This window comes from Amia ocellicauda, chromosome 21, assembly GCF_036373705.1.
Source record: "Amia ocellicauda isolate fAmiCal2 chromosome 21, fAmiCal2.hap1, whole genome shotgun sequence".
NCBI lineage: Eukaryota > Metazoa > Chordata > Actinopteri > Amiiformes > Amiidae > Amia > Amia ocellicauda.
The window spans coordinates 21,461,994-21,487,870 of NC_089870.1; positions in this window are offsets into that span (position 1 = coordinate 21,461,994).

A 25,877-nucleotide genomic window follows, 5' to 3' on the forward strand; every position below is an offset into this window, starting at 1 on the left:
ATCCACGACCCATTTTCAATGCCCTGGCTGAGGGAAGGAGGTTCTCACCCAAGATTTGACGGTACATGACCCGGCCATCGTCCCTTTGATGCGGTGCAGTTGTCCTGTCCCCTTAGCAGAAAAACACCCCAAAGCATAATGTTTCTACCTCCATGTTTGACGGTGGGGATGGTGTTCTTGGGGTCATTCCTCCTCCTGCAAACATGGCAAGTTGAGTTGATACCAAAGAGCTCGATTTTGGTCTCATCTGACCACAACACTTTCACCCAGTTCTCCTCTGAATCATTCAGATGTTCACTGGCAAACTTCAGACGGGCCTGTACATGTGCTTTCTTGAGCAGGGGGACCTTGCGGGCGCTGCAGGATTTCAGTCCTTCACGGCGTAGTGTGTTACCAATTGTTTTCTTGGTGACTATGGTCCCAGCTGCCTTGAGATCATTAACAAGATCCTCCCGTGTAGTTCTGGGCTGATTCCTCACCGTTCTCATGATCATTGAAACTCCACAAGGTGAGATCTTGCATGGAGCCCCAGACCGAGGGAGACTGACAGTTATTTTGTGTTTCTTCCATTTGCGAATAATCACACCAACTGTTGTCACCTTCTCACCAAGCTGCTTGGCGATGGTCTTGTAGCCCATTCCAGCCTTGTGTAGGTCTACAATCTTGTCCCTGACATCCTTGGACAGCTCTTTGGTCTTGGCCATGGTGGAGAGTTTGGAATCTGATTGATTGATTGCTTCTGTGGACAGGTGTCTTTTATACAGGTAACGAGCTGAGATTAGGAGCACTCCCTTTAAGAGAGTGCTCCTAATCTCAGCTCGTTACCTGTATAAAAGACACCTGGGAGCCAGAAATCTTGCTGATTGATAGGGGATCAAATACTTATTTCCCTCATTAACATGCAAATCAATTTATAACTTTTTTGAAATGTGTTCTGGATTTTGTTGTTGTTATTCTCTCTCTCACTGTTAAAATACACCTACCATTAAAATTATAGACTGATCATTTCTTTGTCAGTGGGCAAACGTACAAAATCAGCAGGGGATCAAATACTTTTTTCCCTCACTGTAAATATAACAGACAATGACAGAAGAAAGAGTTAAACAATTCAGCAACTTAATATCCGTGTGGAAACGCAGACAAAGACTGTAAAATACGTTTTTCGAGCTTAAATGATTTCTGCTGGAACACATTGAATAGCAGAGAATATTTTAATTAAAATTAATAGATCCGACTTACTGTTGTGAGAAATATATATACTATCGGATATGAGAAAATATAATTAACGGCGGGGAAATGGAAGTATTTTATACAATGGACTGAGCATTAGTCAAAAACCTGCACAAAAGCACTACATTGATTACCAATTACTCACCTCACAGCGTGCAAATGTGCCCTGAATATATATATATATATATATATATATATATATATATATATATATATATATATAAATAATTTAATTGGCATTGAAAATCATTTCAGTGTTATAATACAGAGACCATTACCATCCTTTAGGAGTCAGTAAAGATCCACTGCAGTACAGACTGGCTCTAATGTTCATTTCTGCTGGGCACAAACCTTATTGATAGGAAGAAATAATAAAAATGCAAAAATCAGATCTGAAAAACTTGGATTATGAGGAGTAAACCCCCCCCCTCTCTCTCTCTCTCTCTCTCTCCCCCTCCATCTATACCTGTATAAAAGGCACATTCAAGCACCTAATGAAACAAAAAAATAGACACAAAGGAAATTAGACTTGTAAATATATACATATATAAAGACTGGAACTGCACGTAAAGACTGCAAATGCCAAGCAACCAATTACAAGAGCTAGCCTTCAACAGTTAAATACTTTAGTTGATTCTCAGTTACAATTTTACTGGACAATTAGGCCTCCACTCCAATCCACAGTGAGCCTGGCTTTTCCCAAATTCAGCGTCTTGTTTAAAACACCACTTGAAACGGACTCTTCCACCCGATTGATCCTGCGATGCCGCGCTTACGTTGCAGAGCCCATTTAGCTGACAAGCTCCTCAACCGTCTGTTTGATCTTAACAACTCAGTCCCATCTGCAAGCTGTAGGGAATTTCTTTCTTTTGTGTTTCACCAACAGTGGAAATCAAGACTGCTCTTCCTCCCCTTCGCTGGTTATCTGCTCTCCGACTTAATCACTGAGCCCAGTAGTTATTTTGCATAACCAATCAAAGCTCCCAGATTTGCCTTCACCTAAAGTATCTGTGGTGCTGATCTGAAGCTTTCACATCTAGTTTCCTACAGCCTTTTGCAGTAGTAAGACATGGACTGCATGCCTCGCAGTAGACAAGTACTTTTTCAGTGGTTTATGAATCTGATGCATTTCTTTTCTGTGCTGCAGTCCCCCGTTGTGTGCGTTCAGGATTTTGTTTAGGGGATTTATCTTTCATAAACAAAGTGTGTTGAAGTCACACAATCTTCTGTGTTTTCTGCAGTGCGTAACTGTAGTTAGTTGCACTGGAATGAAAATCGACATCCCTATTTTTAGGCAAACTATTTTAATTCTTTACAATTTGTCCTACAGCTGCTATTTAATACTGAGACAATGCATCTTGGTTATTATAACTTTACAGTCAGTTAGAAATGAAGTCATTGAGGTTTGCAAGCAGCCGGAGAAATTATGTCTTGTGAATGAGAAGCATCCCAAAAGTTCACCTTTTCTACCTTTGAAAGTCTGCTGCTATCAATAGTCATCTTGGATTCATCGCTCGCATGAACACATCTTATGCTTCTGTTTTTGTGAAAATATGAAGAAAATATATGGAGTACGATCCCATGACTGCCTGCTATGTCCAGGTTGAGACAGCATATCCTATAGCCTAGGCCGAGAGTATTTACCAGCTTCATTACAAACATGTTACTTCTTTCCATGTAATATATCTCACAGCAATGCATAAAATGTGGTTTGATAACTGCAAGCTGAACACTAAAGCAGATGCTGTTTCCACCTGATTACAGAGTGCAAACTGGAACAGGTGATTCATTCCTCATTAAATCTCACACTGTAGGGACGACTTTGCGAGTGATACCGACATTTACATTTACACCAGCGTGTAAGTTCTGAGCAGCAGGGCCGTCCGTGTTTCACCGTGTTATATGTTGTGTAACATATCCTGCACATTTTATTTGTGCAGATGAGGCGGAGAGAGAGAAGATGACAATGGGGAACATTTCCAAGTTGCGGATACCTCAGTGTATTACCCTTCGCCAATGAGCTTGTGTGACGTTAATTTGCTTCCCTGGTGTATTTCCTTGTAATTATTATCAAGGTGACTTTTGATGGAATAAACAGGCGCTAATCTACAGGAAAACTACAAAAGGGAATAGTTAATCATATGCCTAACAGGGTTGAAAACAAGGTGGCGTAGTTCACAATTTATAGTCTATAGTTACAGGAACATTGCCAGGTGATACAGGGATATAATGTAAGTGGCAATAAGTAATAATTGCTCTTTTAGTATATTCTGTCTCCTATGTGAAAATGGCAGTGAAACATAAAGGTGAGTAGCTTTTCAAGGCTTTAATAACGTGTAAGCACTTTTGTAATGCTTGTGCAAACTGTAAGTCGGCCTGAAAAGGTGTCTGTTAATTAACCAATTAACCAATTAATAATAAGAATGTATTTGATGTGCATACAACTATAGTATTGAAACACTATCATCATCGTCATCCTTAATATAACATTAACAGGGGAGGCTGATCAATTCCGCAGAGAAAACAGAAAAGCCGCCACATGATTTAGCTGTGGTCACGCCAAGCATTGTATTGTTTGTGAATATATTTGCATTTAAATAAGAATTGCCATGGGGCACGAATCCTGAGCATTGTTCCAACCTGTCAACGCGATGCCAATCAACGGGAGAACACAAGTTATCAGTCTGAGAGAGTTTAATGTCACCTACGGAAAGCCAAGACCAAGACCAGAAAGGGAAAGGGATTCAATCAGATAATGACCGCTCGCAAAGGCATCGGCCCCCTCCCGGATCTCTCAGGTTACATCTGATGCGACAGAACCACAGAACAGATATTTCATTATTTGTTTTCAGGTATGACTCATTATTTTAGGTCACTGCATACAAAATTGCTACTTTCTATTGAAATACATATATAAATAACAGGATAGTAACCTGTAACTATTATCAGTTTAGTGCAGAGCTTCATTTAAAGGTTATATATTTTTATATATTCAAAACTTACATGTATAAGTTGCATTCTATACAATGAGATAACAGTATTAAAATTAAAATCTAAACCAAACAACAACATCTGCAGTATATACACCTGCAATAATCTGATTGGATCACAGTCATTCTAGTAGGTGTTACATTTGTGTTTTATTCTTCTGAAGCAGTTCAGATTATCTTGTGAGGATGAGCACCATCATGGGTTTGTGTTGCTTTGTTTTGTTTTTTGGTTCCACTCAAATTTAGCTGAAGGCGAGGATCAGAGCTCAATCTTGCCGTGTCTTATAAAACTGCCTTTTTTCAGTTTGGGTTGAAAAAAGGGACAAGGAACAAAACAAAACAAAACAAAACAAAACACAACGACGGACAAAGTGGGAGATGTTTACAAGTGTGAACAAATCCTGCTGTGCCCTCACCCTGAATAAATGCATCTGCCTTCCTGTTTTGGGAGACTCCCTGGGCATAGAGAAGTCTTACATCACTATTGTATTTATCTTAGAATTAGTAGGATACACAGAAGTATATAATTGTATAACTTATTATACAAACTGAGGCACTGGGACTAAGTTTGAAGTGTGATCTATATATGTTGTCATTCACTATCTATTAATGGATTAAGCATTGCTTATAACCTAGGTATAACCTTATGATAAAGAGTTACTGGCAGATATGTACATAGATGATGTTTAGTTTCCACCTCAGAAGGAAAGATATACATTAATGTGTCCCGAATCTACACAGCCTTAGGAGTAGGTATCTAGCACAGACCTCTAACAATTGCACAGCTCTAGTCTCTAGTGGTTTCAGCACTGGCAGTCTGAAATAACTGAACTAAATTAGCCAAATCATTCTTCACATTATTACTAACAATATTTTCCTCCCAACACGATGTTTGAACAAACAAATGTGCAATAGCCCAAAAAATAAATAAATCTGTTTCCATTGTGCATGCTCACCACTTCCCTCTGAATAATATAAATCACAGTGTCACTTGACAACTGTGGACATCGTGGTGCGATTCCCTTGTGTAAATATTTACCTTCGCACAGAGTACACAGGGACGTGCGCAGACTTTGCAATGCAACGCGGCAACCGGTAATTGGTCTGACCCTCGTCTGCGTGAGATTAGGAGAAAAGTGAAAACACAGACGGAGACTCACACGTTTTGGTGTAGACAAGAAAAGAAATAAACAACAGCTATAAAACATCCAAGATAACATCACCCAAACAGTGGTGGTTAGGACAGAGTGGTCAGTCTATAGCAGTCGCTCTCAATCCTGGTACTTAATTGAACCCTTAATTGAAGTAATTTGATTACATTTGAATCTTTAAATTCTGTAACTGAAACAAATTTGGTTCTTAAATAAGATAATTTCCTTATAAAATTCTATACTTAACTTAAAACCCCTACTGTTAAAAATAATTAAAAGGCTCTGATTTAGGAAATTATTAGTTCAATTAAGGGATCAATTAAGTAATTGAGAGCTCAGCTGGAACAAAATCCAGAGAACCACTTGTCTATAGTCCTCTCTGCTGTTCCCCGGCCACAGAGGCATTTTGCATCATCAAGGAAGCCCGTTTGTACAGCTACGGAAGCAACTGAAACAAAGCGTTGATAGAACGATTACATTATCCCCCCGCCAGGCCCTGATTATAGCAGCAATACCAGTCCCAGGCCACGTATAAATAGGAATATGGAAATTCTGATTGAATTATTCATCATGGCGTCTTAGGGCAGCACCGTTTAAAGTTTTTACTGACTTCAGCTCGACGTGCTTGTGAATGCTGTAAATGATGAGTGTGAGTACACAACCATTTGCAAACCGGGCTTCCAAGTCAGCATCATTAATTATGCCTTACATAAGCAACTACACAAGCAAACCTAAAGGCAATCACAGCCTAAAAGGCATTTATTTCAAATGTTCTTCAAACACTTAAATTCTTTATGACTAATATTATTACATCACATTGGAAATATCTCTAGAATCCAGGCTCTTAAAGTGTTTAAAGATTTCCATTTAATGGAACTGCATTATCCATTTATGCTTTGTGCCATTTATGGTTCAATATTCGTGACATATTATATACCTTTAGAATATATATAAATATATTAGATATAAGCACTTTAGTCCAGTTCATATATATCTTGTGTTTGGCCATTTTGTATTACTTATGCATTTATTTATTTATTTATTTAGTACCGGCCAATGAATAATTTAGTCATTCAGCTTTTTAATTCAATACCATAACTGAGATTGCATTGTCACATTTCACTGCGAAGGGCATCTTCTCCACAGCACAGCCAAGGAGGCAGGAGAGCTGGAAACAAACCCATAATCAATAACAGTTAAATACAATCACAGAAGAATTGATGATGGCTGGCCAGGAGTCTAGGCTGCAGTCCCATTTAATTTCTGATCGAACTACAACTCTGTAGCTTGCTTGCATGCCACTACTGTCTCATACATGCCAGCGAGACTGTGCAGATTTAGTGTCAGCATTTATCCTTAGATACCGTGGATGTTCATGTACTTGTTCCCTGCCATTCATTCCTTCTCTGTTTTCTGTTTATTCCTGTTCTGTCACCCTATCCCTACCACTGACCCTATCCATGTTACACACGTGATTAACAACAGAACTCAGATGAAGTGCCGAAGCTATTCATGTTAATCCTGTGGCGTCCGTGCATCAATTCATTAAGAATTGGTGTGACCATAATTTGAAGTAAGGTATTTACAAAAGCAGCTACTGTGCTCAAAATATTCAAATGCTATTGTCCAGACAAAAGCGAGTTAAAATGAATAACTTATAGCTGTTTTAGAAACTGTAGAAAAACATATTCTACTGAACTTCTACCCAGTGGAAAAAATAAAAGATCTGACGTTTGTTTATGTAAGGTAAGTAAAGGTCAGATCCAAAATAAGTGCCACACATCACTCTTGACAGCTGCTCTCAATACATAAGAGAACTTGGAGTGAATTTTGAAAAGAAAAGGTAGCCAGTGAGTGACAGGACATTAATTGTAAATATAAAGCTCCCAGTTTAAAATCTCACTTTAAAACAAAGTTAAATGCTCAAAAATGAAGCACAATTAAACATCCCTGTGTATGGAAACGTTTACCTGAAATTCAGCTTTATTATTTCAAGTACATGTTCAGTTTTCATTCCCCTTGTGGTGTGTTATGATGCCTTGTCAATCTGCAGCCTTTATAACTTTAATTAAAGTGTAAGAAATGTGGTTTGTTGCTGCTGAAGTGAAATATCATGTTGTGTGGTTTTGTTACCAATGCAGCTGGAATGCACTGCCTCTCCAAATCAATCAATTAATCAATTACAATAAAAATAAAGCTCACAATTAAGAGGCAACGGAACCTCCTGCGTTTACATAATCAAATATTGAGTAGAGACGTTAATTGCAGTTCAGAGCCGATACGTTTTTGCTGTCACAACCGCTTGCGTCATACGGTTTCATCAAAAACGTGCTGATTGTTTGGATTCGTAAGGAGCTCGTAAACGTCTCAGAAGTGTGGAAAAATGCATGTGGGTGGGAAGATACACTTTGATGGAGTATTTGCCAGCATCAACCTTGCCTTGGGCAAGAAGCTGCATATGTCAAACTTGTTAAGCAATAATTGTGTTTGTGCATGTAAATTCCTAATTATAATTGAATTATTCTTCACTGAATAATGCTTATTTGATCTCCATAGTTTTGGTTGTTGTGCTGCTTTTGGAAATCTTTTGGAACAAGTTAGGAACTTAAAGATGTTTTAAGAAGAAAATAAAAAAACTGTATTCTTGTTTTCTTTTACAGTCCATTTCTGAAATGTTGCATTGAATGAAAACAACAACATACAAAATATGTATTTTATATTTCTGTGCTCCTCCGCTCAATCTTAAATGGATGTTGATCATTACAGGAAAAGCAGGCAGTCCGTGTTACATTAATTATTAACATAGGAACTAAATTATATTTTATTTCTTAAGCCCTTTTGATTTCTCCCACATCCCAAGCCGTTTCCCGACAAACGCAATATCTACACACTGGCTTGTATGTACAGGCCCTTGGGAGGCAAACGCAAATGTCTCTCCTTCTTCATTGCGGGTTGGGGATCACATCCCCCACTCCTCCCACCTTGTGTATCTCATAACCATCTCCATCGTTGTCCTGAGGTAGAAGGACGTCCGCAATTGTAACATACACACAACGGTATCGATCGGCGCACGACGGGAACTGCAGGAGAATGGGGCGCCGTGCAAATCAACGTGTTGTGGCACGGCGATCATTTCAATGCTAACTTTCTTGTTTTAAGTATTAAAAAGAGGAACAGTGTCGTGTGAATGCAATTAACAGATCTTCCCTCACGCTGTCGACGCTCTCGCTGCAGAGATGCGACCCGGTTTCCATGGAAACTTCTCCAGGCCCAACAACCGATATTGTAAAAATAAAACCATGATATTTGTCTGTGGTTACTATAAATACTGTACTGTACTGTACATATCCACTCCAATAGCAGCTTGTTAAAGGAGTGAGACAAAGTTTACATGGCAAGAATTGAGTTCTGCCTGGGAATTCTTCCTCTAGACTTCACCCCCCCGCAACAAACACGCACACGCACACGCACACACACACCCACCGACACACACACTTCTGATCTCAACTGCTCTCAGGTCTATCACCCTCTCCCCCTGCTCCTCTGACACAACCCTGGTGTCGTCCTCGATGCCTCCTGCTCCTTCCCTCCACACACCCCTGCTTCTCTTTCAAAGCAAAATCAACACAACATGACATTTCTCACCGTCCTCCCGCACTCCACCGCAGCCAGTGTCTTTTCTACATGGCTCTTAAGCATCTCTCTACTGACTGACCTCCTCCAAAACTGACACCCGCTTTTCCTCAACTTCATCTTCACCATCGGCTAATGATTGCTCTCTCCCCAATACTGCAAACAGTATTTTGGATGTCTTTCAAGTGTAAATGTGATTCAGATAACATTGTTGAGTTTCCACCCAGGAGAATTAATCAAACTTTAATGCGGTCAGCCCCCTGCGCAGTTGTATGTGATGTTTATCGCATTCGCAAGGACAACTTTCCCAGTTTTGTTGCTCACACACTAGATTTTCTGCTGTTTCCATCTCCAAATTAACAATGATAACACCCTGAACTGTGTTTAAGTAATAATAATAATTACAATAATTAAAAAACAAACTTGCTTTGATGACTCTTGCCAGATTAACATCTTCAAACCTTTATAGTTACTGTTTGAAATTAGGAAAATTAGTTACTGTTTGCGAAATAAGCAACTGCAGAAATCCTACCAATTGGCTGAAGTGCAGGTTCAGTAGGTTCACTGCTCTAGAGGCAGTTCAGAGGAGAGCAACCAGACTTATTCCAGGTCTGAAGGGAATGTCCTACTGAGAGACTGAGGACCTGAACCTTTTCACCCTGGAACAGAGGAGACTACGTGGGGACTTGATCCAAGTCTTAAAAATCATGAAAGGCATCGACCACATCAAACAAGAGGAGCTTTTCTAGATCAGCAGGGACACACGCACCCAGGGACACAAATGGAAATTGGGCTTCAAGGCATTCAAGACAGAAAACAGGAGACACTTCTTCACACAGAGAGGCGTCACAATGGGGCGAATGGCCTCCTCTTGTTTGGACGCTTTCTTTGGTTCTTATATTCAGTAAATCTGCAGTTTTTGACTCAGCTCAGATTGTTTTTGACTCAGATTTGGTCAGCAAAGACCAAACTTTCCCATCTCTGAGTGGAATCAATCAGCAAGCGTCCGTGATCCAAGTACACATCTTCACCAGCATTGAGCATCAAAACTGATTCATTATTATTACTGGAAAGGTCAATTAAAGCATATGCCTTCTACCTGAATACCACCAGCGTCAGTAATTGTGTATGCCAAGAATGACACATTCACAAGCATAAGCATCAAACTATTCTTCAGGCCATTCAGAATGTGAAAAAGAAAGGTCACAAATTACTAACTTGTCCTCAGAATCATCTGCATATATTTTAATGCTTTGCTTTAATGGAAACACAAACACAATTAGCTGAACCCAGCCCTGAGGTCACACACAACTGTGTCCGTTCCATACGCACTGAAGTAGACAAAACACGTACAAGGACTGACCAGCAAATCTACAATTAATATGTCAATGTGAGACCTTGGCCCACAATATAATTGTAATACAAAAACCACTGCAAGAGGGAAGGGAAACAAACACTGAGAATTCAGCCTGTAATTAGTTTTAAGCTGAGCTGAATAGATTGAGAGGTGGAATAATTAATACAACACAAAAAAGGGCAACAAATATTCAAGCACATATTGGCAACACCTTAATTGAACAATACACGTTTTATGTAATCCAAATAAAGCTTGAAAGCCAACTTTGTGTGTCCACAGGGTATCATAAAGAAACATAAGCATTCTGGAGGATTTTGGACAGCCACACTGTATAATGTATACTCCTGCGGTAAGATGTTTACAAGTCATAGCGTGGAGTGAATCGAGCTCCTTCCCAGCTCTAATACAGATCTTTGGTAAATATCATCTGACACTAACCCTGACCCGGTTCGATTTTATCCCAAGATGAATACTCCAATGTATAGTTATTGGCTGCTGTACATTTAATTTCATTGCTTACGTTTCTGTACCATCAGTGTCAAAGTACGGCATCGTTTAAAACAACCCAGCACCTTTTGCATATGTACTGACGAGGGGGTCTATAACCATGACGTCGATATTGAAGCCAATCGGAAAGCAACTGAGGTAGTCTAGTGTGATTTGAGCTTAGTTCTAACATCAGAATCAATATAATGAAGATCTGGGAGTACTTCTTAGGGGAGAATGAGTTGAGTAAAATAGATTCCCTTGAGGACATGGGAATTGCATGCAATGGTCAACAATGTGACACACTTTTTTTTTTGTTGTTGTTTTAAAATATAGTAATTTTACATTCTAACGTGTTCTTCAAGTCCAATATTGACAGTGACACCCAACAGCAGATGATTCAGGCTTTGCAAGACTCCCTTCAGAACGCTTTATTAGGAGAGCTCAACGGGGGTGAATAAAACTAACATTTACATGCTTTCGAAATTAAAAATTAAAATGCTGACAAACAGTATTAAAGACTAATGAGAATGCAGCGTTCTGTAAACTTTTGCGTTTAAATGAGTGAAAATAGGAAGGTACACTGATGCTAGGGTTTTTAAACCCCAGGTACAGTAAGTAATTACTTTCTCTGAATGACTAATTGTTCCAGGCGTAATTCCTCTCCACTGAATACTGAGAAGGATGGAGTTATTCAATTATGTCAATAAGTAATCAGTAAAGCTGTATTGCACACATCAAATGTTTTTCTCTTATTTATTTCTAAAGAAGCCGATGTATTCGTTTATGACTCTGGCTCTGACTAAAGTGGTTACTTGAAATTATAATCACTAGCGCGCTGATAGTGGAATATGTAGTTAATTGAAATGATTATTATCAACAATATCTTATTCAATTTTAAATAGTTTTTTTCCTAATGCTTCGGAAAATAAATAAATAAAAAGCTTAATATGCAATATCTCTTGCCAGCCATCTACGACTCCGGCATCACGTTCTCGCAGACATGTGCTCTGAACGCACTGGCGAGGTAGAAGCAATGCACAAATGAAACCATTTACACGCAAAATGTTTAATCATTAATCAGCTGTGGTGGGCCATGCCGTGTGGGGATGAGAAACGCTGCAGCAGAGTGTTCGCGGTGAGAGAGAAAACAATTCTTCAAGGGGATAAAGAGCAAAAACTCTTTAATCAAACAAAAGAAACCTAAAGTATTGAATTGACCCCCCCAGCACCCAGAGCTTGACAGACCTGAATTAAAGAGCCACCCTGCCCTCAGTCTTTAATGAGAAGGCCCTGCGCAGGCGTCTAATTGGCCGATTGACCGTGCTGAAAGAGTACGGAGAGCAGCTACATTCTCAGACCTGTTTATCAGGCAATCAGACTCACCTGCGAAACAGCACTGCAGCCCTGGACCTAATGAAGGACAGAGCAAACCACCTGTCACAAGTTACTGAGGCCTTTGGGAAAAATACACACTATGAGGACCTGCTGCGTAGCATTATATATGCTTCATCCAGCAGTGGATCTATATCGGCCGATGTTGATAGATATATACACATACATATACACAATAGAAATGTCATCTTGCTGCTCTACATGCAGTTCAGAGGAGAGCAACCAGACTTATTCCAGGTCTGAAGGGAATGTCCTACTGAGAGACTGAGGACCTGAACCTTTTCACCCTGGAACAGAGGAGACTACGTGGGGACTTGATCCAAGTCTTCAAAATCATGAAAGGCATCGACCACATCAACCCAGAGGAGCTTTTCCAGATCAGCAGGCACCCGGGGACACAAATGGAAATTGGGCTTCAAGGCATTCAAGACAGAAAACAGGAGACACTTCTTCACACAGAGAGGCGTCACAATCTGAACAAACTCCCCAGCGATGTGGCTGAAGAGACAATTTGGGAACATTCAAAAACAGACTGGATAGGATCCTTGATCACTTAGTTATTAATGGACACCAAACGAGCACGATGGGGCGAATGACCTCCTCTCGATTGGACACTTTCTTATGTTCTTATGAAATAGCGCTTCACAGAGGCATGCTAGGAGTAGCCTCTTTGACCTTTTTGGTGGGCACTAAGGACAATAGGGGGACTGTCGAATTTTGTAAATAGTTGCAATCAGGAAATAAATAAAAGGCAAATTCCTGTTTATGGAAGAATTCTATGCAGAATACAGTTCAAAACTACAAATATATATATATATATATATATATATATATATATATATATATACACACACATATATAAATACTATATATAAATAAAAATAATAAAACAATAGATTACGAATGCTCTACACGTAAAGTCATTTGAAAGTTTGTCCTTGACAGCTTTTCACAGAACATACAACCTGGAATAACAGGATCATGACAACAACAACAACAACAACTACAACAACACAACATGTTTACAGACTAGAAAAATATATAGCTTAGATTTGATTTTATAGTCCTGAGACTTCATCTCAGTCAAATTGCTCACAACGACAATTTAATGCAACACATCAATCTTGCGTGCGGTGTTATTACAGAAAGGACAGGATATAATATAGACGTCTCAAGGGTGAAAACAAGGCTTTTAATACAATATTTAATAGAAACCCAAAGGGCAGCAAGTGAAGAAGTGAGGTGAGGGAAACTGTGAGGAGAAAGGATGAAGGCAGGACACACACATGGTTGTTTATTTTAATTACACCATGGATTATATATTTATTTAACCTCATTTACCTTGAGAAGAATGCTAAACTGTGTGCTTACAGGTTATATCAGACCCAAGCGCTTCCATATTGAACTCCTTACCTACAACAACGAGAGAGGAAACTGTTTTTGAATCCAGTACACTGGTTTTCAGTTCTCATGCACACCCTTTACACAGATAAAAAGAGGCACACTCTCAATATATTCATCTGCCCTCAGAAATAAATAGAAATATCTTACAGAGACAACCCTGGAATGTGTGAGAACTCCATGTTACCACAATGTTGATACATACAAATATAAACGACACAGATGAACGTCATGTACAGGGATGAGATTTCAAAGCCCCTGGGAGGGATGCTCACTGGTTCACATCCCTATTCCTCGCACACACACTTTTTCCACTCTCATGTTGCCAAGGTAAGGGAAATCTGGCCGTAGGCCTTTGGGTGCAACAGCTTCCTATCGACAACACTTGTGTCCAACGACATACGATAATGAACACATGAAATATTATTGAATACAGAGGTAAAGGAGCATACGCTATTGTGATATATGTGTGTGTTTGTGTGCGTCTTTGATCTTATCACAGAAAACACATGTGTGAGATGCTTCAGCTCGTTGCTGTTCAGTGGGAGAGAGACTTCACTGTAAGCTGTGGGAACTACCTTTCTTCCTGGCTGGTATCTGTGTGATCACGCTCTGTAAAATGCAATATCCATTCAGGAGAAGTATTTTCCTAACACCACCTCATTATCATCCATTTAGAACCATAATGAATCACCTGCTTGTGTTTTGCGAGTGCTACGTGTGGTTCCAGGAGAGACGAATGTTATTTGCCAACTGCCAAGCTTTGGATGTACTTCTGTCCAGTCTCGCCATAAATTAGTTATAGATCGGTAATAGCATGCATTCCCAACTGCAGCAAATACAGCCATGAATGCTTTCATGCAAGGGAGAATAAAAGCTGGCGGTTTATTTCTTGGCAGTCCTTATATGTATATCAACAAAATTTTCACAACTTTGTTCTCATTGCTTCTATTATTCTCTCTGTGCTTCTGGTATGGATATTATGATGATGATGATTATTATTATGTGCTATTGATCTTAGTACTGTCTCTCACCTTTCTAACGAGACTTAACCTTTTGAGCAAGCTTAATTAATTGGCATTTTGAGGCAGCATTATAATGCCTTAATAGACAGCTGAAAGGTTACACTTCTCTATTGAATTCCCTAAGGTGTCTACATTCACCCCGATACAGGTACAATCAGAGGTCTTGTACATACAATCCAACGAAGACTCATTTTAAACAGTTTTAAACCGCACCATTAATAACGGGTTCAGATCACACTGTTGCTATAGTAACACTGGTCCAGACAGGCTGCCCAGATATCAGTTCACCATCTCCCCTGTAAAGGCATGTTAGGTTTAATCTATAGGAAGCACAAGGACTGGAGATAGAAATCTTTCTAATCGCCTTGAAATGGTTCAGATTTCTGTAGATGGAGCACAGATGTTATTATTCAATTCCCACAGCCGCAGTGGACTAAAATCTGAATAGTGTTATTCATAATTACAGATAAACAAAGTCAGGTCTTCAAAGAAAGGGTGCGGATAATGGAAATATCATAAACATCCACATATATACCTTTTGAGGAATTATACTATTGCACAATGTAGGACGGATGACTTATCGGCGCATTTTAAGCACGCCTAACATTTAAGCGTTTGTGAAATGAGGAGATAATGGATATTTTATTATCGTTCTCTTCCTAATTGCATCGCCGTTTTTTGCTCTCTAAGAGGATATTGATCACTGTCCTGCTAATTTAAAATTCTCCGTGCTCATACCTGATCAAATAGAGCCATCCAAAATGGGTCCCCGGCTTGCCCTGTCCCATGAATTAATTTTAATTTGTATAAACGTGTTTGCTTTTCACAAGGCGTAGAGGTATTGATTCTGATCAATAAACAATTACTGACCCCGAGGAGAGTTTGGATGGGCTGCGCGGAGCGGAGAGTGTCAGCCACTACAATGAGAAATACAATATGTTGGTGATTCACAGGTGTTAGGGGAGTTACACACAACACCTACGCTGAAATCAGGAACATGACTTTTGGATAACTCCTTTAATTATTCTGTCCCAAAGTACAGTGTACTATAGTCTGTATTGATCAAACCTACCAGTTTAGGCTATTTTAGTCTTTGACGTGTTCCTTCTTGTATTATGCTTGTACTACTTCTTACGTTTCTATTTCAATTTGATATAGTCACTATTAAAAAGAATTCCATGTTCTTGGAATTAAAAACATGTTATGATTGGGGTTCCATTCCTGACACCAACATTCTACACATGCTTTGTAACTTTTGTTTGAATGTTAAATCAATGCAACAGAATAATACTAATTATGCAAATCATGCAGTCATGTTGGAAGTGAAGTTAAATCTTAGTAAAAGAAATGCAAAACTGCAGCCCAGATGACCTGTGGTAGATGTAGCCCGCAGACAATATACATTGATTATGTAGCAGGTTTACCTACATCTCTCGATATTTTATGTATAACAAGCAGCGATAATAGTTTATCCTTTTTTAAATTGAATTTGTAAAGGTCTGCTTGTTTCTGTAATCTGATTAAATTATATATAATTTGCTATAAAGCTAAGCAACGGTAATAAAATGCCTGATCACATTTACAAAGGTCTGTTGAGGGACTCTGTCAAGGCGTATATATTTACACTTACGTTCTTCAAGATTGTTTAAAAAAAAAAAAAAAAACTAAACTGCTCCCTGTTTATGTTGTTCAGCAGCCACTGGGATGCTGGTTTTATTGCCTCATAGTTGAGATTTTGTAATCATTGTTTAAAGGAGAAATAGGGCAGCTCTATAAATGATGGTGTTATGAGTCTTTACTGTAGCGAATAATTAATATGGGTTAATAATTAATATGGGTCTGAGTTTAATTCTATCATGTAAGCAAGTTTTAATACTTTGGTTATATTAATTCACCAAATAACGGTCGATGTAAAAGGTTTTAGGATGTGTCGGGTCATAACTTCCTGGTTAGCGGAAACAGAGCTGAAAAACTACAGAAACAGCGGATTTGTCCTCCCAACGGCCACTGGAGTCCTTCAAAAGTACCATCACCCAAATTCAGCACCGTTTAAAAAGAAAATCTAAATAAATCAAGAACTAATAAGGTCACAAAAACAAATCAATTTTGCGTTATTTATTTTACGCAAAATAAGGATGGTCAGAACTTCTCACCATTTATTTGCAGTTCATAAAAACATTACAATGTACAGATTAAAAAAAGCTATTTATACTGGATGTTAAGGCTTTATAAATACCCCTCTGAAGTGTGATGTAGATGGAATAAGTGTTTTAGGTCATGGAAATAATCTGAACAGGAGGGTGACAATGGCTGGTGAAAACTTGGGGGGAATCCATCATATTAGTCATTGAAATAGAAAAAGGTTTCTGAATGCAGTCTCTGAGCAAACGGTTTATTAGTTCTTTCAAATGTTGGAGTTCACTTTGTATTCTCTGCGGGAAATCAGTCTTACTTTATTGTTTGCCGCACGTTTCTGTATCATTGCCAGTGTATCAATACATGTCTCTGTTCTGGATTTTTTCTTGTGGCAATTTAAACATACTGCATGATGACATTTTCATTTGCTGTAACCCTCAGAGTCTGTTTTTTCTCACCATTTAGTTAGTTATTAGATGAAATGTCTGCTGCAGTCTGGGTTTCCCATCAGCTATTGTACGTATCTACTAACAGCAGTTACAGTAATCAATCAGATTTCACTCTCATTTTTTACCACAGCTCAATTGTATTCCTAATAATTTATCATTCATATTTGTGTTCACATTCTGATTTGGAATTTTAAAAACACCCTGGAAATCTTCCGTCATAGATAAATACTATTTTATTTGTGTTTTATTCAGAAGATATATTTTTGGATGCTTTCCATCTGTGTTTCGGACTACTGTGTTTGTTGCTCCAGACCAGGTTTAACGCTCGTTGCTTTTACAAGAGAAATGGCAGTGTTTGTTTCAGGAGGTGTTGGGGTATCATTATTATAGGACATTGCAATATCATTCAGGACAAATTCTTGGCAGATATGACCAGAGGGCACAGGGCACATGATGTGAAATGGCAGATATATTGAGAGGGCTACTGCTGGTACTCTGCAGGTGAAAGTCTGTGGGTTATTAAGGATGCAGGTCAATGCATAAATCTGAGGGGACCAGACAGTTTGATCCTTCTGATGATCAAAAATCTGAAATCTGAAAAATGTGTCCAAGCCTGACTGACACCGCACAAACATATTCATGTGAAATGTCATGCCTACTGTGTGCATCTTGCAATAAGTAAATACATGCATTGTGTTACATAAATGTAATATCAAATACCCATCCAGATGATCATGATCCATATTTTGTATTATTAGGAAGATATAAATAATTATTGGTTTATTTTTGCAGCAGATACACTTGAATTATTAAAATTATCATTCAAGGTAACAGGATTGACAGTGACACAAACATAAAGTAAACCAGCTACAAAACAGCTAGTGCATTCTTGAAATCATGCAAGGTTTCAGACCAGCAACTCAATAGCACCAGCATATTCAAACAGCAAATCTCACCATAAACATTTGCATGTTTGAACAACAGATTGCACACTCAGTACTAGTGTATTCATGCAGCAAATCCAGACATTATATTTTGTTTATTTCGGCATCAGATCCCTTCTGTTAACAGCAGTGCTTTCAAACAGTTATTTCAACTATTCAACATGCAGAATATGAGTAAGTGATAAGCTTAAATCCCAATCATCTTGCACAATCTTCCATCTTGTGTTTTACTAAAAGAGCCGCCACATATAGATCATAACATTCTCTCACATGGCATCTTAATATTTATGCATCAGTAATGTTAAAAACACAAGTCTTAATGTTAGCAAATTATATTCGTACAACACTTTGAACAGATGTTGAAAACATCCCCACAGGAAAAAAAAACTAAAAAACACTGCCTTTCTTCTTCAGCAGATATACTTTTCTGGAGGATGAAAGTAATTTTTGAACACTGATCTTTTTTGTTTTTGTTTGGCTATGATTGTAAGCCATTTGTTTCTATACTAGTGTAGTGTGTGCAGGTAGGAGCTCTCCACTCGGGATTCATACAAACGATCCTCAGATCCAAGAGAGATAAAACCGCTACTCCAAAAGACCAGGGAGGTTTATCACTGTACTGATTTTATATAGGGATTACATCAATTGTAACAAGCTCATGTATTTGAGTCTTAAACAGGTCAAATGCATTGTCCCTTGGAGTTCAGAGAAACTATATAATTAATCGGGAAGGTTATTTGATAATCAATTTATGATTATCATGAATGATAATATAATACTATGACTGTGCTTTATACTGCAGACGCACCATTAAATCGTATGGAGCACAAGTGCACAAAAACCTTAATAAATTCTGATTCAACTTTTTTAGCAATGACCTACATAGAGAAATCATGATTCTGTGAGAGTGGGTTCAAAAGAAAGGTAGGTGGAGTAAAGAGAAAAGGAGGGCATTACTGGAGGAGGGAATTTGTGAAGTATTAGGGATACATTTTTAGACTTCTGATGGGTGAAGAGAACAAAGTGAAAATAAAGCAGTGCTGCAGTCTAACAAGATGAGCAAATGATAACCGCTGCGGCTCTGAAGCCAGGCTGAAGCGTCAGCTGTGATTAAATGTTAAATTTTCTTGAAGGCGCTAAGCACATTTTAGGAACATCTCATGTTACTCTCACTTGCAATTTTATGCTTTCCGTGTGACCCTGTATTACTGGACTTAAAAGCTAATTTTCATCTTCAAAGGAGTTTTTTATATATTTATCTAACTCTCATATGGGTTTGCACTGTGTCCCGATACATATTATTATCATGGTCTTAAATTATAGTCGAAACAGTTTCAGAGTCTGAGCACATATGGACATATTGTTTACTTGTCGATGTTAGCAGAGATGTACATTTTCTTCTTCGCTTGCAGTGAAAGGAATAACAATTGCAGATTCTGTGTTTCAAGTCATCAGTAAACATGTTAAGTGCAAAAATATGGAAATTTACTAAGCATTTCAGCTCATCCGGTACACATTGCTTTTATGGGCTACTTGTTTGCTTAGCCGGTGTTTAGTCTATTCTTGCTTCTATTTTATTGTATTTCATTTAAAACTCCTGGTCTATTCAGTTTGCTATTTAAAAAAATGATAAACACTCTTCTCTGTCATATTTTTTTTAGAAATGTAAAGAAACCTAACATATAATTTATACTGTATTCATCTAGTAGTCTTCAACACACAAACCTACACTTAAAAATGAATGATTTTCCCCTTCTGTTAGTGGCCATCATTTGGAAGTAATGTAAACATTGTAGAAGTATTCTTAAAAAGTCAATCAGGAAAACACTTCCACTTCAGTCGTGCATTTCATTTTTTTCTTAGTCTTTGGCTTGAGTTCATTTCGATACTTTGGGACGTGTTACACTGGGTTTCCATCAGGTTTTGGGAAGGTTGCTCGCCTCTTGTAATCTTGTTTGGGTGTGAAATATCTGTCCACCAAACAGCACCATACAAGTCATTATTGTATGAAATGTATTCTATTCTATCAAAAATATAATTGCTCAAAAACCAGGCATAGCAACAAAACCCAATAGTTAGATTTGACCATTTTCCTTAGTTTGTTTTCTTTTTTAACTGAAATCAAAAGTTGTAAATACATACAAATGGAAGATAGCCGTTGCTGACTGTTCTTCTTACTCTATTTAATTTCTTATAAAGTTACATTATAACTGACCATGTGATTCTTTGAGCCACACTATGACATAAGTATTACTATATAGTGACAATGTGTGAGATTCAGACAATATCTAGTATGTCAAGTAAATAAATATGAAATAAAAAATGCTAACAATTAATAACTGAAAAGTAAGTAGATGAACTTTCCGAGGAATGTTGCTTTACCGTTCACTTATTAATAATGGTATGTCTTTGTAAATATTAAGCAATCTTCCGTTATGGGTGATCCCTTTTGACAGGTTGCCGTGACATTTTACTTCTTACTGGGTCTGAAGCATGACATTTACCTGACTTGTTCAGAATGAGAGGGTTATGTACCGAGCGCGATTCTCTGGGAAGAAATAATAAACCAAGATTACATGTAATATCATCAGGTTTTGCAACATTTCTCCCTGACAGCATCCTAATTTTCAAAGAATAGAATTTACAAACAGGTTGAAACTAATTTTAACCATATAAAACACCTTTATACACTACAAAAGTTTTAGAACACCTCAATTTTTCCAGTTTTTAGTGAAATGTACAGAGTTTAATCTCTGAAATTAAAACATAGAACAAATAAACAATTGGAGATAAAAAATAAATCATGGAATAATTTCGTTTAACAAAATGTTACCCCTTAAGCTGACAAAACCCTCTGGTACCCTTAAAAGGGCACCAAATCAGTGTGCTTCTCTTTAATCCCATGTGTACTCTTCACTGTTTTGTTGTTTGCCAAGTGTTTAGTATCCCATGAAAGATGAGACTCTCAGCTTTCTAATTATGTGAATTGTTTTTATACCCCCCCTGCATTTACACCTTGGTCTGAGTAGGATTACAAAATCTCAGAAATTATTGACAATTATGACATATTCTGGAACCAGACAGTCTACTGATCAAAACAAGACCATCCACGTTTTAGTAGAAGCAACACACACCAGTGGAGATCTCAACATGACAAGATGGAAAACTCTGTTTACATCATTGGATCTGAACTTCTCTGTGTTTGATAGAGCATCAAATAATATACAATTAATTAATTAATTGTTAGGTTGTTCTGAATAAAACAAGCTTATTTGCAAAGAAATCCGATTGAAACTGAGTGATCTGTGACCGTCTGAATGAGACCCCCCCGGAGCAGTTTACGCGCATTTACCCCCCGGGCTCTGAATGACGGCGGGTGTGTGGAAACTGTAAATCGGATGTGTTTGAGAATGAAACGCACTGGTAGCCAAGAGAATAAGATTTCAAATCATGTGCGCATTGTAGGAATACAGTGTCACTTCTATGCACAAGAGCTGCGCGTCACACTGCCAAATAATGCTTAAGAGGGTGTAGGAACACAGTATATGACTCTGAAATGTACATTATTTTTCAGTTTTTGGTAACCTAAACTTTTTTTTTTAATCTCTGGCAGTTTACCGTTTACCTTTGTACCATGTCAGGTTATTCACTGGACTTGAACTGCTTACATTTCAATACAATCTGGAAACATGAGGGTGTTCTAAAACTTTTGACCGGTAGTGTATGTCATGTATCTATAATATATAAAATAGACATTAGCTCTGTATGTATTGAACTGTGCTATGTTCTCGAGGTTGTATATAAGATTAAAAAAAAAGTCTGGAAAAACACTGATGCACTGTTTATAAAAGTCAGGGTTGTGACAAAACATTTTGTTTCATATCAAATGAGAAAAGAGGCCAGTAAAAGTAGAAGCCAATAAAAACATCATGTAATAAATATATTAAGACTAACATCTCACCACCCATGTTTTCCAAAAGTCTATTGAAACCCCTATGTTACAGTACACTTCACAAAATGTATTTTTTTCCTTCTAAAGTAGTATATAAATACATCTGTTATTCTTCGAATCCTTCAGTTGGGATGAGTCAATGTGACTCTCCTGCAATAAATAGTCTCTCTCTCTTTGATTGTGTGGGATCGCTTATATGCTGGCTGATTCAACTGCTTTCCTCCTCCTGCTTGGCAAGAAGCGGCTCAGTCAGTGACCTCACCTCCTTTGGCAAGTTTTATTGTTATCTCTTGTTTTCTCTGCCCATTCAACGCAAATTATAAAGGTTGCCTAAACCATTTTGAATCCTCGCAAAGTCATACCTTTCCTTCCAGTGGGAGTAGGAACGGCAGACAAGGTCTGAGAAGTCATGGAAAATGTGTCTGTTTCATCACTTCTCTGAATTCAATTTCCTGTATTCTTGAGAAAATAAAACAAGAGTGAGGCTGTTTGACAGCTGAAGAATGACTTTGTGCAACAGAAAATACACTCCAAACTGAATTACACTCATTAAAAGGGTTTCTGCATGTGTTTTGTGTTTCAGGAGCATATTATTTTACAGTACATCATTGACACACGGTTCGGTTCAGGATCAAAAGAACTGACATTGGGTTGTGTCAGCAGTTCTTGTTTTATAATTTTCCACGGAAATGATCCGATAGCCATCATAGAAACTTCCACTTGGTCTGCAGCGCTTGGAGCCGACTGTTGAAGTGTGATTTCCACGCTTTCCAGCACAGAACAGCGTCCATCCTTTTGGCTTTGGCTGTCCGGGACGTGCAAACTAATCTGGTCTGGGCTCCGTTGGACCCAGATCACAGCGGACTCTCCAGTGCCTTGTGGGTTCCCTGTAGCGTCTCCTGATGTTGCAGTGGTCAATTATGTTAATGCAGGCCTTTCAAGCATCTACTGCCTAATGATAAGATATATCGTCAGGTTGGGTCAGGTGTAATTGGTTAGAGGGGAACACAGTCATTGTGTTTGATAGTTTCCTTCTCTCCATCTAGCTGGTGGGACTATAGCAAATTGAATCTGAAATGGAGTCACTGTGGTGCCAGCGGCTTCCCTGGTGTCTGACAGCTTAAGCCGAGTCCCATGGTGTTTAACTAGGAATTATCTTCAGGGGTGATTAAAGACTCAATAGTATTGACTTTCAAGTTAAAAAGTGCCATATTTGTAAACGGCTACAAGATAGCACAATGACATTAATGATATGCAACAAGATCAGTCAAGTTCATTGTCTTTAGACCACCAGGAAAATATTTTTTGGGGAAAACTGTAGTGAGATGCAAACTGGGGTAATTAAATTTCTCTTTAAAATTTCTGAAATCAATCTGAGAATTTAAATTGTAATAAGCGCCACTAATGCAATTACAGTCCAAACCTTTTATGTTGACATAAAATTTCCTGAGTTTCCCAATGTCACCCATTTTATTGAAGCCCAAACTCATTGTATTCACTGAGTTTAAAAGCGGTTTGTTTTGTTTTGACACGTAGATTTCAATCAATGTAGGTTCAGAGACACTGTTTCTCTAGATAAAGTTTTAATTTGTAGCTTTAGAGAGTATGAACAGATCTCTTGATGAATCAGGGCAAATACAGAAAACTCCGATACATTAATGAATGTGTTTTTCTCAAAGATCTAGTGCAATTTTAGTCTAAATGAATAACTATGTATCATTCAAATGAAACTTTTATTCCTGCGCTGTCTTTTCAACTTGTTTCCAAGCAAAACATATCAGGTGATAACAGATACTGACGAGAATTTTTAGTGACCTACCTATATACTATTTAATGACTTTGCCAAGTAGGGACTTTGGATTAGGTCCCCACTTGATGGATGTGTAGCCCAGACAGTGAAAAAAAATATACATGTGTCTGTGTGCGTCAACTCAGGAGCTTTCGTCAGCCAAGCTACAAAAATAATAACGACTCCTGACACAATGTATCTAACCTATTTTCCACTTGGCACAGGGAAAGCCATCGTTTGCAGCAGCCGCTTCTCCCACAATGAGAGCCCACCCTCCAGTGAAAGAGTTTCTTAGCAAATGTCAAACCTAGATACCCAACTTCAGAAACAGATCATGTAACAGAATAGACAGCATGACTCCGGCTCGATCCTCCCCATAGGTCTGCCCAGGAGTGATAAGCCCAAGCCCGCCAGTGTTGACAATACAAAAGGAAAGACAGGTGCACGGAAGAGTGGAAAGTATAAAAACAGCAAAGGTTTCACCCTTGAAGTCTTGAGTGTGCACGCACTGGATTTATTTTGACTTTTCACAACTTTATCTCTTCTTTTACGAAGCCGCGGAGTGGCACACTTTTAGCTGTGTCAAATCCCGGCTCTGCCTGCCGTGAGAGAGCGGTGCGGCTCAGTTTTCTGACAGACACACAATAGAATCACTGTCATGTGACACAGAAGATGACAGCGCTTGTCAGTATTTAGAGAGATGAATGGATTTCCCAATACTCTTTATCCAGATTTTCAGTGTTATTTATTTGAAATAGCATATTGATCTCACACACACCACAGCAGGCAAAGTTCCCTGCGCTTAACACATAAGTGTGTAGTAAACAATCATTGCTTCATATTAATCAACCTGAGTTGCAATTATCAGACAAAATGTAAATGTTTTAAAGCCATTCTCTCTAAATCTCATTGCATGTCCTTGAGTTCCCCTGTGTTACTGATGCTTGTTCCAGCTGAGATTTCAATTACTTAATTGGACACTGAATTGAAGTGATAATTGGCCTAATTAGACCTTTTTGGTTGTGTTCTGCCGCTAAACAGTTTGAGATAGATCCGTTAAGTATTCGATTAAATCATTTGCAGCGTAATCGTAATACAAAGTGAAGATACGGGGTGACTCTGAGGTCAGCATTTAGAAACCCTGCCATCACGCCTATTTTACTTTATTTTTTGGCAGTAAACGTCCACTTTATTACAGCCATTGCAATTCCATTAAAAATTCAACCTTAATCTACGGAAAGTCTCTCGGCGTATCATACTGTACGAGACAGGTGTCATTTATCATTGCCTTCAACATTATTTGAGAGAAATGCCTTGCTGTGTTGCCAAATTAGCAGTAAATTACTGACAGCTGCATCGGGGGTTTCAGACTACGGAGTGCTCTGGGATGCCGCACAAACTCGTCTGACTCAAAATGACCCTCTGTGAGAAAGGCCTCATACATCAAAGTGTGCTGACGGTTTTAAGATAACAAACCCAAAGCTGAAAAAGTATGCTTTTGGGGGGAGACATCAGCTCTGTTGGAAGGAAAATTAAATTACCTCGTAGATACTTTCCTGATTTGGGGACAAGTTATTGAACCACGCCTGTTGCACCTATGATGCTTTCGCTCTCCCTCCAGTTGTCACCCATGCTTGTAACAGTGTGAACATTTTAAAGTCAAAATTTGATAACTTTATACATAGTAGACAGTTACTTATAGCTAGTGTTTATAGTACCGGTTTATTGGGTCTTTGGTGAATCGTTTTCCTTTGGCCACAGACTTTCGGAAACCCCAATAATAGAGTCTGGATTGTCTTTTGTGTTGGGATGTGTTCATTAACCATCTCGCACAAAGGGGCTTGTCGAGGCTCGTGGCCATGTTTATTTTCACAGCGTCAAATTTAACCAATATTCAGTGGCACAGCAAATTATGCGAGTATTTATTTTCGCAAAGGAC